General features: G+C 34.2%; 1 pseudogene; it reads right to left on the bottom strand.

The window, feature by feature from the left end:
- LOC140507781 (trafficking protein particle complex subunit 2-like) overlaps window positions 1-13873 on the bottom strand; it is a 30824-nt pseudogene extending 16951 nt beyond the window's left edge.
- Window positions 13874-17760: the final 3887 nt, after the last annotated feature.

Here is a 17760-nt window from a genome sequence, read left to right on the forward strand (position 1 = left end):
TGTGTTTCACATAACATGTATAATTGATATAAAATTGCTTACTTCTTCAAGGACAGGGAAAGGGCAGAGGAGACAGACAATTTGGAAATCAAAATTTAAAAAATCATAGGTTTTTTTACATGTAATTGGGAAATATTTGATAAAGTAAATAAAGATAATATTTTTTTAAAAGTATCTCTGAACTCACATACCAAAGCAATGATCATTTTTCAGGGTATTGATTTACTTCTTCTCTGAGGTAATAATAAATAAATAATTGATTAATTAGTAATAATGAGTATAGCATTTATATAGTATTTATAGTTTTCAAAGCACTTTACAAGTGTTATCTCATTGATCCTCACAATAATTTTGTGGGGTTGGCATTATTATTTCCTCCATTTTACAGGAAAGGAAACTAATGCAAAAGTTATGTGATTTTCTCAGGTCATACAACTAGTAAGTATCTAAGGGAATATTTTAACTCTGGACTTTGTGACTCCAGGAGAAGCACATCAACTGCACCATATTGCTCCTTTCAGGTAGACATTTCGGAGGTTCTCCCCTCAGTTAAACAAATTATAATCCATTTCAGTTTATATCCTTTTAAGAAAAATATTGGAATAGTTACAATGCTTGATATATTATGGGCTGAGAGAGAGCCTTCGAAGAAGGTATATATTTGGATCAAAACTCAGAGCAATTTGCCATGGAACAAGTTCTGAGTTTGAACCTGAAGAAATTGAATTCAAATTGAGTTCTGGTTCTGCCACCTGTGTGCAGGATAACTCATTCCACTTCTCTTTCTGTTTCCTTATTTGTAGAAATGAAAAGATTGAAGTAGATGTTCCCATTGCAGGCTGTATCCATGTTTCTAAGAACCTAGATGAGTATTTTCTAGCAACGATACTGCAGAAATAGGATTGTGTTGATGGATAGCTATCACTAAATCCTTTTCAAAGAGAAGGGTGGTGAATCTGATAGAATTCAATATGTGTAACAGAGGCTTTGATCATTGAAGGGAACTTCCAAAAGCATGAGTGTAACTAAGTCACTTATTAATAAACTCCAGTGGCTCCTTATTGTTGTCAAATTCCAATATGAACTCTTCCATTTGGCTTCTAAAGTTCATCATCACTTGACCCCTTCTTACTTCTTTAGTCTTCTACAATTTATACCCATGTGTGCTATAATCCAGTGATACTGGCCTCCTTGTTGTTTCCTGCACAAGATCCACATGTCCCAACTCTGGGCATTTACACTGACTATTTCCCATACCTGTAATTCTCTGCTTCTTCATCTCTACCTCCAGGGTAACCTGGATTCCTTTAAGTCTCAAGTAAAATCCTATCTACAACAAAAAAGCCTTTCTGGTCTGCCTCAAAGCTAGAGCCATGCCTGTTGGTCATCCCCAATTTATTCTCTATGTATTCTGTTTGCACAATGATTTACATGCTGTCTCCAGTATTAAAATGGTGAGCTCTTTGAGAACATACATTGTCTGGGCCTTGCTTTGTATTCTCCAAACTTAGCACAATGTCTGGCATACAGTAGAAACTTAATAAGTATGATAATAGCAAATAAGAATATTCTATTTAGGAGAAATAAATCAATAATGCTGCTCAGTAAAAGTGAAAAGACTTTATTAGAGAAGTGCTTACCTTACAGGACACAGGCAGCATCAATACTTGATGAAAAGAAGAAAGACTAAAGCTAAAGTGTGTGATTATAAAACAATTGGAGTAAATGTATTAAAAGCCAAGAGAAAAACATATCTGATGACACAATGCACTCAAACACACTTGACATGGTAAGCTGACATAAAAAAAAAAACCCAGCCAAAAAACATCGAATTAAAGGGGTGGGACATGCACAGAGGGAGGACATTTAGGGTATGAATATAAACATTTCAGTTCTTTTCTGACTCAATTCTTCCTCCCATTTTTGAAAACTTCAAGTTGAGCCAGCCAGCCTACATTCTATTAAAGTTGGTAACTTCATGTAAAAAGGAATGTTCCTTGGACTACAATGAGGTTCCCTACCCACTTTCCTTTGATTAGGTTACAGATGACAGTTTAGAATAGAATAGCAGACCATGGCAATATGGAAAAAAGCATAAAATCTAGCATTTATATATTTCCAACTCCTTGTCACACATCAGAGGGATTTTAAAAGGATTTGGTGAAGAATTTATAACTCCAACACGATTGCATTTGCAGCAATAATATTGAACTGATGAAAAAATGGAAAACCGTTCAAAAATAGTATAGGGTCTGGAGGTAGATAGGACACTGCACCAAATAAACTTGTTGAATACAAACGCATACATTTCCCCAAAAAATCACGAGAAAAAAGAGCTTGAAAATGCATTAGAATCTAGCCCCACTTTCTCACCATCCAAAAGAGAAAAAATTTGCATTAGAAAGTCAATGTGTTAATCTAGGTTTGTGTAATTTCATCCAAGTTCTAGATCCTGTTAACTGTGTGACCTTAGGTAAGTCCCTGAATCCTTCTCTGTTTCACTTCTCACAGCTCAAAATATGAGTCAGTTAATTTTATTTTGGGAATTCAGTCACCTCACCCTAATGGCATCAGAGTTAATGAATTTCAACATTGAGAACCATTGTAAACAGAGACATTGACATTTTGTTAAGAACATCTAAGAAGGTCACTTTATGCTCCTTTGCAGTTAAATCAAAATTACCATATGTCCTGGTTGATATTATTTTTTCTTTTGATACATAAATATCCATGACATTTCTAATAAATGTCAGAAGGATGTGAACACGGATACAGAGCTGTTGATCCCAAATGCCAGTAATATGTACTTTTTTGCTGCTCAGGGCCACCTGTCTTCAGTTTGGTGATCTCAGTGGAAGAAGCAAATCCAACTTGGTAGAGATCCTGATAACAGCAGCAGCTGTACAACTTCATTTTTCTTCTTATGAAAAAATTACCACACAATTACACACACACACACACACACACACACACACACACAAAATACTGCCAACCTTTGGGATCTAAAAAAGTGAAAATTGAACTTTTATTTTATTTAACATAGTATCCTGTTAACATTATGGAATCACAACCATCATCCTTTTTCTATCTAAATTAAAAGAACAGAATATCTATGCAATTCATAGTTGTGCATAAAGGCCCTGTTTGGAACTTGGGTAATTCTAGTCTAAATCTCACCAGAAGTTCCAAGTTCCCTCATTTTCTGAAAACTCGAGATATTGTACCAAATGTCTGTCATTTTGGCTAACACATGTAATTAGGTTTCAACCTATCTCAGTTTTTGTCTCTAAGTCTGACAATTATAAGTTATATGATCAATTAACTTTTTCTGAGCTTCAGTGTCTTTGTTAGTAAAATGCACATAATAATGCACAAGAATGTTATGAGAAAAGTACTCAACACAACTCACAATGCTATACAAATGTAAATTGCTATCATTCCTTTGGCTATTATTTTGCCTCCTCTCCATTGATATGTATATTCATTGATCTTGTAATTTCTGCCCCTTTAATTCCAAAGCATATGCTTTGACCACCTGTTTTTAAAACAGCTGTCAAAGTCTTAAACCAGCATTGATTCAACACATTTAGTTCAAAAAATATTTATTGGTTGATTACTATGCATTAAGCACAGTTTTTCTGTACTTTCTTCAAGTGACAAAATAACTAACTTATGGTTACTTTAATTTGCCTTGAGGCAAAGGCCATTTTGTCCCTCTGTATATATTTCCTCTGTGTAGTGCTTTGAACCTCATCATACAATATGTTTACTTTGTTTTTAGGATAGGTAGAAGAGGGAAAGAAAGGATGAACTAAAGAAAAATAGATTGACAAGGAGGTTATGTTGACCTTAGAAAACCATCCTCTCCATATAAAGAGGATTGTATCAGTAGTAGCAGGACCTTGAGCTGTTTTCAGTAGTGGTGATGGCCTTGGACTAATCTATCTATTCTTTTTTGTTCTATTCCAGAAGCAAACACTTGAGAAGAAACTTAGAAATAAGATTAAAAATTGTGATCATTTAATAAGTTTAAAATCATTATACCACACAAAGATCAAACCTGCATTATCAACTTCACTTAGCACAATGCTGTGGCTTACTGAGTACACGGAAAATAAGTAAGCAGCATATTACAATGAAGGAGATCATAACATAGTAAAAAAAGCTATCTAGATTTGAATTACATAAAATTATCTATTTTTACCTAACCAAAATCAGTTATCTAAGAATAGAAGGAAAAAAATCAATGTTAAAAAAATGTTAGCATCAAATATTTCTGGCAGAAATTGAATATCTAAGATATATAACAAATTGATAACAAATATATAAGACCAAATTCAGTCTTCAATAGCTAAGTAGTCAAAGCATATAAAGAAAAATTTCTCAGGAAAATAATGTTAAACCATTAATTATTAGAAGTAGCTATGTGTTATAGTAAATAGTGTTGGACATTGAATTAGAAAGAGTAGGAGTCAGATTTGTCCTCATAGATTCACTAGATCTGTGACTTCGGGCAATTCACTTATCTTCCTATCCTACTTTCCCCATTAGTAAAATCTAACACACAGGGTTTTGTGAGGATCAAAGAAGATAACACAAGAAAAGTGATTTGCAAAACTTAAAAGCACTCTATAAATACCATTAATGATAAGACTACTTTAAATCATGAATGCTGTGACAAAAGCAAATTAAATGACCATAAGGTTTCACCTCACACCTAGAAAAATAGAAAAGATGTGAAAAGACAGAAATAATATTGGAGGAGCCCACAGGTATGCTGTTGGTATGGGTATTCCATTCTGGAAAACTATTTGGAAATAGTCAAGGAAAGTGTTTATATTCTTTGGTTCATAGATCTGGCCCATCAAAGACACACAAAAAATGACCTGTGTATAACAAAAATATTCCTGCACCATTTGTGTTTCTGGGTCTGTATTAGCAAAGAACTTAAAACAAAGTTGTTATTCATAGTTTACAGAAAGACTGAACAAATTGTGATATATAAATGTAATGGAATATTAGTGGACTTCAGGAAATAATAAAAACATGAGGAGTTCAGAGAATCAAGGGAAAATCTATATTAACTGAGGTAGAATAAGGTACGAAAAACCAGGAAAACAATATACATAATGACTAATATAATGTAAATTAAAATCACAATGAAGCAACACCAAATGCAATATACTGATTAATCTTGGTCCCAGAGGAAAGTTTTCCTTTATTTGAGTGATGGAAAACTATAGGTGTGGATAATGACAGATAAAAAGCTATGGTCATGTAGCATTATTTCACTATTTTCCTTTGTTAATAAGGGAAAAGGTGTGGGAGAAATGGCACATAAAAACAAAAAAAAATCGATACAACACATTTTTAGTGAAATAAAAATGGAATATCTGGAGAAAAAAAAATGTTCCTTTCATCTTTAATGGTTTCTCTCCTGTCCACAAAGACATGATGGTGGCCAACTAATTTCCTCTTTCAGAGTAGTATCTGAGAAGTTTGGTCCAAGGATGGAGGATCTGATAGCAGCAGATGGTTATACAAAGGAGACAGAGAACAATCTGCAGCATGTGGTATGGAACAGTGGTAAACAGGACCAGTGTCAATAAACTGTTGAGCTACTAAAAAAATTAAATCATTGGGAAAGCAATGGAGAAAAGAGATTACAAAGCAGGTGCCATATGGAAAATCAAAGGGTTAAGATTAAATGATCTAGACTGAAACAGGAGGCCAGAGCATCTGAAACAATCAATTTGTGCCCCTACAAGAGCTGTTTCACATACTTTTCATGGTTAAGGTTTTTCCGCTGATAACTCTAGGAACATCTATAATGTTAAGCTGGTTTTAATTCATCTGATGCATTGGATTAGTTAGTATTAATAATGGCTGATATTTACATAATGGTTACTATGTAACAAGGATACTGTGCTAAGCATTTTATAAATATTATCTCATTTGATCCTTACAATAATACTGACGTTTATACTAAAGGTTTATAACCTTCATTATACAGTTGAAAAAACTGAGGCAAAAGGGGATGATGACTTCCAAGATCACACAGCTAGTAAGTTTCTGAGACCAGATCTGAATTCAGGTTTTCTTCACTTCCAGGCTTAGGATTGTATCCACTGAACCACCTAACTACCTCATAGTTAGCATTAACTATTTCTCTTTGACCCTTATCATTTGTAAATTTTTGAATGTTCCTAATTTTTGGCTAACTAAATGAAATCCAAAAGGAGAAATGAGACTTTCCCTTCTTAGAGTACGTTTTAGAAAATGCAGCTAGACCAGATCGAAGTGTAATGATATGGAACTTTTGCAAGTATCTTCACACTGCAGTTCATTGCCAATCAGAACCGTCTTTACCTTTCAAATTTTGTAACTCTTCATCTCTTCCATCATGAATTTGAATAAAATGAAAACAGCACTGTTCTTTATCAGTCATAGTAGAAGGAACTTCAAAACTGGACTTATGGTTGCTATAATCAGCTAAGTAATAATTTTTTGTCCATTTTATGCTTTGTGGTTATAGATTTTTTGTCAACAAATTCACTTTCTGAACACTTGCCATTGAATAAGTTGGGTGGGCTATTTCTTATTAGTTCTAAAATCTTTTCATCATGAATTCTTAGACATTATATCAATAAGAATGCAAACAAATCTCTATTATTAAGACAACCAATTATGTACTCTTAAAAAAAACCATGAAAATAAAGAAATATTAAAAAGGTGGAAACTGCATGAAAAAGATAAAATTTTATTTTATTTTATTCTGTAAGTATATTTTCACAATATTTTATGAGTATTTGACGCATTCTACTGTTGCTCCAAGAAGAAGAGTCTAATTAATGGGCAAAGAAATCACCAAATAGAAATAACTGTAGAAGCATTTCCTCTTATTTAAAACACAATTATAAAGCTTATGTATCATTTGAAACATTTTATTCTTAAAAGTAAAATCATATTTTATTTGTTTGAAAAAAATTTAGAATGGTAAGGAAAACTGATAACACATATGTAGAAAAAGGTATGAAAAATGAAATAGGAATACTTAAGGCTTTTAGAGTTTTAAGAATCTAACTATTTTTGCATCAGTCTACATACTTGTTCCTTTTTTTGTTAGATAACAAACAGAGGGCTGAGCTGGGGTGGGGGGTAGGGTGGTGGGGGAGGGGGGAGTGGGAGAGAGAGAGAGAGATTGCATTTTATCCCAGAGGCAATAGGGAGCCCTATAGAAATTTTGATTAAGGACTTAATCATACCTATGCTTTAGGCATCTATATGGTACAGTGGACAGAGGGTTGCCCTTAGAGTCTTGATTTCAAACCTTGCTTAAGAAATGTATTAGCTATATGACTGCCGGTAGATTACTTAAGCTTTCTCTGCCAATTTCCTCACCTATAAAGTTGAAATGGCAATAAATACTTCACCAGGTTGTTGTAAAGATCAAATGAAATAAATATATGTTCTCTTTGCACACTCTCTATAAATAGAAAATTCTATATAAATGCTCTGTCTGTCTCTCTGTCTGTCTCTGTCATATATATGTACACATGTATGTGTGGGTGTGTATACATACTCATATATACACATATACATAATCACTGATATCCATGTATAGTGTAAGCTGGAGAGAGTACAGACTAAATAATGCAAAAAGACCAAGCAGAAGGTTATTTTAATTAGTCAAGGAGAGAGGGGATGGATTATGCTACTTGGTGTTTGAGTGGTAATAAGAGGATAGATAGTAAGTGATGTAGACAAGGGATGGGTAAGGCCATAATTAGTTGACTTTGGGTAGTAGCTGAGAGTGAAATCTCAAGGATGACTCCTAGGCTGCTAACCTAGGTGTCTATAAGAAAGACAGGGGCCCCACAGTATTTTCATGACCGAACTATATTCTAAAGGAAACTCCACAGTCACAACTAGCAAAGGGATAGTTAATGGATGTGTAATTTCATTAGTGCATGGAACTCTTGAGTGAGGAAAGTCTTTTGACCAATGCAAGTTATCATCGCATTCTCCAAAATTTATAGTCCTAGAGTTTCCTAGATCACTGAGATGTTAAGTAACTTGTCCACAGTCGTGTGGCCAATACGTGTCAGAGGCAGCTGATACTTTCCCCTTCTTGATTTGAGGGTGACTCTCTGTTCACTAAGCCTTTATGTGTAGACTCTCTTTATCATATGCCTATGTGACAGGATCATCTCAAATACAAATGATTATTTTTGGATTCAAATAAATATTTCAGGTAATTGAGCTTAGAGATTCTTGTTGTTGATAAAACCAAAATCTTTGTTGCTTAGGTGCCACAGTTTGAGAACCTTTTCTTTCTTAAGTCAGATCTATACATTCTTTTAGTATTCAAGGCCTCTTACAAGATTTTCTTGATCTTTGTTACCCAGTTCAAAGACATTTACATTGCCAGGTCAAATTTGCCCATTTGAACTGCTCCGCCAAAGTTAGCTCATTTTGAGGAAAGCTTGAGCCTTTTCCATCTGTGTTTGGACCACTAGTTGACATAAAAAATCATATGCTACTTTCTGTGAAGCATGCTAAATGTTTTCTACACTAAATACAATGCCTTTCTTCACAGTTATCCAGCACTGTCTGGCTTTTTTACCTCTTTTGGGAGAGTACAGCATCATAATAAAGATCATAGCCAAATCTTCATAGTAAAAGATTGGCATGCATGCACTGGGCAGATCTATACTTATCTAGATATATCGGGAGCAATTTAAATCAAAGTAATCATTTCTCATTAGAACATCCCCCCAAATTTTTATTCTTTGTAAAATTAGAACAACAAGTTAAATTCTAAATAAATCCATACTACCAATAACTAGAGGACAGAATTTTTTATGTACATTTCGAATATTGAAATGGATTTGGTTGGCATTGGAAATAAGCAAATTTTACTATTACCTTTGGTTGGCCAGCAACAATTTTGGCTCTAATTTAAGGAGTTAACTATGCTTAAATAAACAGAGGCAACAAGGAATAGTGGAAAGAATACTGGCTCTGGGATCAAAGGACCTGGCTTCAATTGCCAACTCTGATACAACCTTGATGACCTTGAGATAGTCAAATAGCCTCTCTAAACCTCACTTTCTTCACTTAGAATATGAAAGTATTGGACGACATAATGTCTGATGTTATTTCTAGCACTAGATCTATGATCCAAGAGATAAGGAACAAAAACTATTTAAATTGCTATAATACTTCGCCTCCTCAAAGTCCCTAAGTTCAAATTTTCTCAATTACTATTCCCCTCCCCAGATTGCTTAAGCATTATTTGCCCTATAGTTTTTACTTCTTAGGTTGTCATTTTTTCTTCCTGTTTCTTGTCCATTCACTTTGCTCTCATTTTCACCAGATTCAAGTTGTCTTTGATTCTCCTTCACCTCATGTCCAAAGAATTTGATTCTTGAAACGTATGCAGTGCCTACTATGGACCAGTCACTGTGCTAACATGAATACAGAAGAAGGAAAAGGAGGAAGAGAAGATGGAGGAGGAGGAGGAGGAGGAGGAGGAGGAGAAGAAGAAGAAGAAGAAGAAGAAGAAGAAGAAGAAGAAGAAGAAGAAGAAGAAGAAGAAACATTCCTTACCTTCAAGACGCTTGCATTCTACCTGAGTCGGAGGGATCATACATACAGATATAAATAAAAAAATACAAACTAATTTCAGAGGATGCTAGGGGTGATGATGGGCTATCATCTCTTGAGTTAACCTTCTCTATTTCTACTGCAGCCACAATAGTTACCGTCTATTTAGAGTATTGCAGTGGCTTTTTTTCAAGAAATATATATATATATATGTATATATATATATGTATATATGCATACATATATGTGTATGTATATATGTGCATCTATGTGTGTATATATTTATATGGGTGTCTGCATGGTATATGGTTGTGTGTGTGTGTGTGTGTGTGTGTGTGTGTGTGTATACCACATCACTATTCTGATTAAGTAAAGCAATCTTTGGAGATTCTTTGTAGTTTAACAGTTACAATTTGAACTTCTCTGTCTTGTATTTACGGCCATCCTCAAACTTCCACCTCTCCAGCTCTATCTCATATTACATCCTGCCCTTCACTCCACTTTTCAACCAAAGTTGAAAATATACCTTGAACTCTCAAGCTTTTGGTCCTTTTTAGTTATGATACTCATACCTATCTTATAAAACTTTGCTCAAATGCATTCTACTTTAGGAAGTCATACTTTCTTTTCCCTAAAATGGCAATGACTTTACCCCTCCCATTTCACAAAACACCTTGTTTTCTATTTAATGAACTTATGTAACATTGCACACTCTAGCTACTTTTATTAGTATCCTACCATCCAGCTAGATTATAAGCTCTTTAGTGCCAATGAAAATGATGATGCCCTGTCTAAATCTTGTGTTTTTTCTTGGTGTTCAGGCTATAGAAGGTTTTAAATAAATAACAGAAGAAACAATAATAAATAACAGGTTAGAAGAGACAATAGAGGTTGTTTAGGCCTACCTGAAAATACAACATCTATCTATATTTATCCATACATATAATATATGTATACACACACACACACACACACACACACATATATATACCTGAAACATAACATCTATAGCATCCTTAATATATATTTATTCATGCTTCTCTTTTCTAGAATTTATTTATTTACATACACACAATATGCAAGCATAGGTAGGTGGCACAGTGGATAGTGTTAGGTCTGAAGTCAAGAAGACTGATCTTTATGAACTCAAATCTGGATTCAAACACTTCCTGGCTATGCGACCCTGGGCAAGTTACTTAACCACATTTGCCTCAGTTCCTCATCTGTGAAATGAGCTAGAGAAGGAAGTGGCAAACCACTCCACTATCTTTGCCAAGGGAAACCCAAATAGCTCATGAAGAGCTGGACTGAAATGATTGAACAATAACACATAAGACGACTTCCATGGCATGCTCAGATTGCCTAACTTGGAAGCTCTCTACATTCCCTATCATGTGAGTGAATGTTAGCCTCCTTTGATTAGTATCATAGACAGAACAAGTTACATCTTTAAAATGGGCTAAATTCAGTCTCTCTTCTCCTGGCTCAGAATAAATGCATAAAAAGTTTTAAGAACATATATGATCAGAAAAAGAAAATGATAGCCATATAGAGAAGATTCTTGTTTGTTGCATCCAGAAAGTGAAGTTCAGAGCTCATGCACAGCCCTGATGTCATGAATTGAACTGTTGGGAGAAGAAGGGAGTACTTACCCTGTTCTCTCTCTCTCTCTCTCTCTCTCTCTCTCTCTCTCTCTCTCTCTCTCTCTCTCTCTCTCTCTCTCTCTCTCTCTCTCTCTTACCCCAGCTCCAAGAAATGAACTGAGGATCATTTGTTTCTGTTCTGTGTTGTTTGTACTTCTCACTCTCAGGTGCTGGCAGTGATGCCCGCTAGACCCTGGAGTTCAAGTCATAACAACTTTAAAGACAGGATTATAGGTGAGATGGTACTTTCAGCCAACCCAGTAGGGAAACTCTGAAAAATGAGAGTGGCTAAGATTCAAGCCCAAAAAGGGTTTGACTTGGAACTGGCACCAGTCTCTATGGAAAATTAGTTAAACTATGAACCTAATCCGTTTGTTCTCCCTAGAGACTGAGGTGGTACAAGGGTAGAGGAGGGACTTTGTTTCCCACATGTTGAGAGATTGTTTGTATATTTGTGATTATGCCTTTTGAAGCAAATATTCTTCTGTAAAAGTTAATTTATCTGTTATGAACTAAACCACACCCTACATTAGAAGGAACACCATCAGTAGTGTTAGACCAAATGGAAAGTGAACATAGTTATTACCCAACCCCAGGAAGATTGGGAGAAAACCAGAGAATTTTGAAGGACTAGAGTAAAATGTAAGATGTCTATTTGGCGTTTAGTCAATGAAGTCTAGAATAATCATCATTACATGCATTATGTCATGCTTTCTATATTATACTATGATGCTTCATTCATCACTCATTCAATTCATGAAATAGGTACAGAATATCTTCTCTGTGTAAGAGCAGTACCAGACATGTATGTAGGTTAAGATCCATTGTACAAGGTATTGTTGGGGACACAAACATATACAAACCATTACTTGCCTTCAGAAAGTTTATGCTACAATTGAAAAGACAATGAATCAATACATAAAGAGATAATGCAAAATGTCCTCGCCTTTTTAAAGAATCAATGATGTAATTAAAATGGGTATTTCCTTAGCTGATCACAAACTCTTCACACTTATTCATTGTATTTCATTTTTACCCATGTGTTTCATAGATAAATCCTTCATAGATAATCTATCCTATGCCATGGATGCTATCTGACTCTTTTATGATTTTATTAATATTAAGACTACATTCAAGTTCTCAGTTATCCTTAATCTTTTCTATATAGCTATCATTTTCTTTTCCTGGTCATATATGCCCTTAAAACTTTTCATGCATTTTTTCCAGAATTTTCCAGTTGTAGATTATATGTACCATTGATATATCTTGCCACTATCGTTTTATGTCAGTTGTCACTCTCATTCTTCAAATAACTTAGTGTTTCATGATTTATCACCAAAGGCTATCACTGGGAGAATTTGTTTCTTTTTATTTTCTTTTTTGGATTAGACCTATGATTTTTATCAATATATGTAATTCAGGTAAGGAATCCCCATTTGCCAAACGAGAGTAATACCTGCTCTGAAACTTAAATTCTTGGAAATTTTCTAGGACACTGAGAAGTGAAGTGGTTTGCCTAGAGCCACATAGATATTTTGTCTCAGAGATAAGACTTAAGCTTAGGTCTTCCTGACTATCCCCCACTACCTTTTTACTGAAGAACACTGGTACCAAAAAAAAAAGGTGTACATAGTAATATTTTACTCCTTAGGATCATTGAAAATCTTTTCTAAGCACCCATATGTGATTGACCCCAAACTTGTCTTCAAATTAAATTTTTGCTCTAATTCACTTTCTACCTGTAATTCTTGTGCAAAGTAAATGACAGGACAATTCACTTGGCACAGAAAATTCCTAGACAAACCAATGTAGGGATATATAAGAGAAACAGGCAAATTCACAGGAGGGGAAGACCCTTCATCAGAATTTAGATAATTACAGGATGATAGATTTAAAATTAAAAGACATCTTAGAAGTCATCCAGACCAATCTCTTAGATGAGCAATCTAAGTCCAAGGAAATAAAGTGTTGTACCCATGGTCACACATCGAGTATAAGAAAAAGCAATGATTTAAATATAAATCCTCTAATTCCAAATCTAGCACTCTCTTTGTAGCATTTTCACACAAAACTCATTTTTCTCCAACGCAACTAACAAATTTAAAAGATACCAGCATAATTTAAATAGATTGTACTCTCTCAGATCAGTGTGTGTGTGTGTGTGTGTGTGTGTGTGTGTGTGTGTGTGTGTGCAATTATCTGAGGTATGCATAGACAGTTATTTTCATTTATTTTGACTACTGGAGGAACTGCAGCTCAGAAAACCCAGTAGTCAAGTCCTCTTCTAATCTAATTTATTATATACTTACTACATTATACTGTCCCACAGCCACATGGCGTCTTAAGAGTATCAGGTTAGACTTTATTCTTAAGACTGGAAGGTTACCTTGAAAACCAAATTGATCCATCCAATACTAACATTTGGAAATGCAGTCATTTACCACCAGGTAATCTGTTTGATTTAGACTCCACAAATATATTTCCCCAAGCACAATCTCATTAGCAGATATCACATCATCAGAGATAGCTTCGCCTTTGATATTCAAAACCTCCTCAATACGCTCAGTTGTTTCTCCCCTCTGATTAGAGAACTGTAGGATACGGCAAAAATCTCCTCCCATACCTTCGCTTGACAGAGGGCTCAGAATTTTCAGCCAACTCTTCATTCGGCTGCTCTACTTGGTTTCAACTCCATGAGTATCATTCCTCCTTCTCCGTCTGCCCCTCTCCTTTGCAGCTTCTTTTTGTATATTGTCTTTCCCTCATGAAATTTTAGCCTCTTGAGGTCATGAGTTTTATTTTTTTTGTATCTTCAGAATTTAGCATAATATTTGTTGATTATTTTTTGGCAAATAGGACATTTCTCATGTCAATCAGTTATAGACAACTGTGAGAGAATTTGAAAGGAAACTTGATTTTAAAAAGCATTAGTTTAAGAAAATAACATTAGATAGATAAATTAACACTTAAATCTTTATAATAAAATCAGATTTTTCAGAGTTGATGCTCACAAATCTTTTTCACTTGTGCTAAGTACCTTGTCCCCCAAAGTTTTTTGTTATTTCTCACCCTCCTCTCTCAAATGTTATAGAAAAACAAACAAAACTCCTCTGACACTGATAAGTTACATATTAAGGCTGAGTCTAGAGGACATTTTTTTTCCAAATTAGAAACTTTTAAATAAAACTACTAATGATGGAAAAAGCTGACTGACTTTGAAGTTCCATCACAAGTCTATTTTTTTCTTTCTTGAAGATAAAACCTGTAAAACAGTGATATTGGTAAGATTTTCACATCAAAGAAGAAAAGTCATAAATACGACTAGTGTGAAGCTTCTAGTTTTCATCAGTATTTTAGCTATAATACAATGCAATCCTAAAAGTTCAGCCTCATTGCTGTTGGTTAAAATAATGCGAAGCTGTGGTGGGTCTCTTTGAGACAAGATTTTATAGCCATGTCATAAAATATATCTGAGCAAAAACACATGCTTTCTTGATCATTAAGATTTTTTCCAATTGAATGGGCCAAATTTCACAATATGGCAGAATTTATTTTTTGCTTTGATAGCTATAAAGAAAGACCAAATAATCCCACACAACTGTCCATTTTAAGAAAGGTTCTATTATTTTTAATTGTCCACTGAGAGTCATGCATAAGCTTCTTGATCTAATGCAGCCTACTCCAAAATATGCTGCAGAATATTAGCTTACCTTTTATTAGTTTCTCTTTATGGTCTAAGTTGATTCTCTATTGTATCTCTTTTAATTAAGTCTGAAAATGATTTCTCCACCTAGACAGTGTGCTTGATGATGAAAATAAATCATAAATAAGTGGCACAATTAAAGACACATCAGGACAACATCAAGGTACCAATAATTTCCTAAAAAAATTCTTCTTTTAACCTATCATGGGGAAAAATATATTCTATAGGACAAGCAAAAATCTGGCAAAGTATGGTATTTACCATGAGTTTTAAATATAAGGTAAATAGCATGAACTCACTATTTTTTAAAGAGAACACAATTCACCTAGTGGCTGTTCATCTGTCTAAACAGATAGTCCCACAGAATACATTTTAAAAATTACTACAGTTAAGAACCTAAGCAGAGTGGTGGGACTGTGGCTGCTCCAATCAGTTAGGGTGGTGACATATATAAACCTCACACTCATTTCACAAGATTACATACACTTCCACCTCCCTGTGGAATCATTGATCTACAACAATGTAGTATAGTGAAAATCGTCATACTCAATGAGTAATTTTGACTTTTGACTAGAGTTTTATTAACGCTTATTCCCCATTCTCTATTCTCCCATCCCCTAAATTCTACCTTTGGCTACATAGTTCCAAAATGAGAAATGTTGGGAAGAAATTTTAGGATAGAATTATTCAGTAAACCCCTTAAGTTAAGTGATTTTAGTGCTGGTTGGCTTATATCAGATTATTATGTTACAGACAGTCCCAAAGTGCTTTTCTGGAATGTGGGTGGCCTTTCAAGTCATTGGTTGATCCAACTTCACTACACATGCTAAACATCAACAAATAGTAGGTCTCATATATGTGGCTATTATTTATGCATTGAAAGATCTCCCTTTTGGTTTACAAATGCCAACTAGGATTTCTTATTACTTTACAGACTGAAATGGTTTCCCAAATTTCAATACTGATACATGTGGTATATTAAAATTTTAACTGAAGGGTCAAGTATTCTGATTAGGAAGAACAACAATCATTAGACTGTATACATCTGCAAGAAGAAGGAACAATTAAAAATTCATAAAGCATTCTTCTGATTTAAATCATACTAAAACATATTAACTGATGATTTGTCATTGATGAAATAGAAATGATGGAATTAAGCTACTTAGTAAGGAAAATATATTTTGAAGGTGACCAGCATGAGGATTTGTTTTGCTGAACTATTCATATTTGTTTCAAGAGTATTAATTTTTGTTTTCCCCTGTGGTTATGGTAGGAGTCAAAAAAGAAGCAAAAATTATTTTTGTTATTAAAAAACAAGAGAAACAAGATGCTAGTAGAGACACTCTTTGAAAAGGGAGATGTATACAACAATATGAGTCACTTCAGCTAGCATCTTGAGCCACATTGATGAATGGGATGGAGAAAGAATGTAAGATATACTTAACCTAGAAGAGGCCAAGGGAGGGTGGAGAGAAAGCTTATTTGGACAGAAGAGCTGAGCTACATTGTTTCTGAATCTAATAAAATTTAAATTCACAGGAGATAAAACCAATTTAGCCAAGATTAGATGAAAAGCAGAAAATGTGGGTGTGGGAGGCTGGAAATTATAGATAGTCTCTCAAATAAAGATTTCGTTTCTCAAGTATATAAATAATTTTGTCAAATTTATAAGAATTCAAATAGTCAAATGATAAGAACAGGCAGTTTGATGAAGAAATAAAATGATATATAGTCATATAAAGTCTCTAAACCATTATTGATTAAAGAAATGAAAATTATAACAACTTTAAGATATCATCTTACGTATATCAGATTGGCTAAAATTATAGTTGTCCTTCAATTGGGGAATGACTAGACAAGTTGTGGTATACAACTATGAAAGAACACTACTGTGCTATAAGAAATTATGGGATGATTGATTTTTAGAAAAAAACATAGAAAAACTAGCACAAAATAATGAAAAGTGAAATGAGTAGTACCAAGAGAATCTTGTAAATAATAAGAGAAATATTGTCCTAAGAGTAAATTTGAATGACTAATTCAACTTAAATATCATAAATACTCAATCCAACTATGGAGGACCTATGAAGGAAGATGCTATACACTTTCAGAAAAATAACTGATAAACAGAAGTACATACAGTTTTACATATTTGTGTATGTATGTGCAGGCACATTTGTACATGTGTTTAATTGTAGTTTTCTCTAGGATGGGGTGAGAAGGGAAGGGATAATAAAAAGTACATAGCAGAGAACAAAAGAAAACTTAGAAGGCAACAGAAAAGTGGGGTAGCTTTGAAAACAATGTGCAGTATTTATTAGTGTTTTTTTTAATTAAACACTTTGAAATGGAAAACAAATTACATTCACAGAGGTTTAGTCTAGAGGAGAGCCTTCTTTCCAGGAGGAGGGAGTTTAGAAACAAAATTAAAAAAAAAAATACACTCTACAGAAACACTGCCACAGTGTCTACTCCTCTATGCCCTGGGTAGTGCTACCAATGGTTCTTGCACTCCCCTCTGTGAATAAGGCAAAGGTGAAAGGTACAAGTGGAAATACACTTTTTAGTAATTCTGAATCTATGTATTTTTCAGAGTAGGAAACTCATACAGATTTCCTCCAGTAATGACGATATAAAATTAATCTGCAGAAGAGATGAGTCAAGACAGTACAGTAAGACCAAGCACTTGTGCTTCAGCTCCCCAAAACTCTTTCAAAACCAACTTCTGAGTGGGAAAGCCAAGAAAATGTCACAATAATTTTTTTTTTCAAATCCAGGGCATATTAGCAAAATATACAGAGATCT

This window comes from Notamacropus eugenii, chromosome 5, assembly GCF_028372415.1.
Source record: "Notamacropus eugenii isolate mMacEug1 chromosome 5, mMacEug1.pri_v2, whole genome shotgun sequence".
Classification (NCBI taxonomy): domain Eukaryota; kingdom Metazoa; phylum Chordata; class Mammalia; order Diprotodontia; family Macropodidae; genus Notamacropus; species Notamacropus eugenii.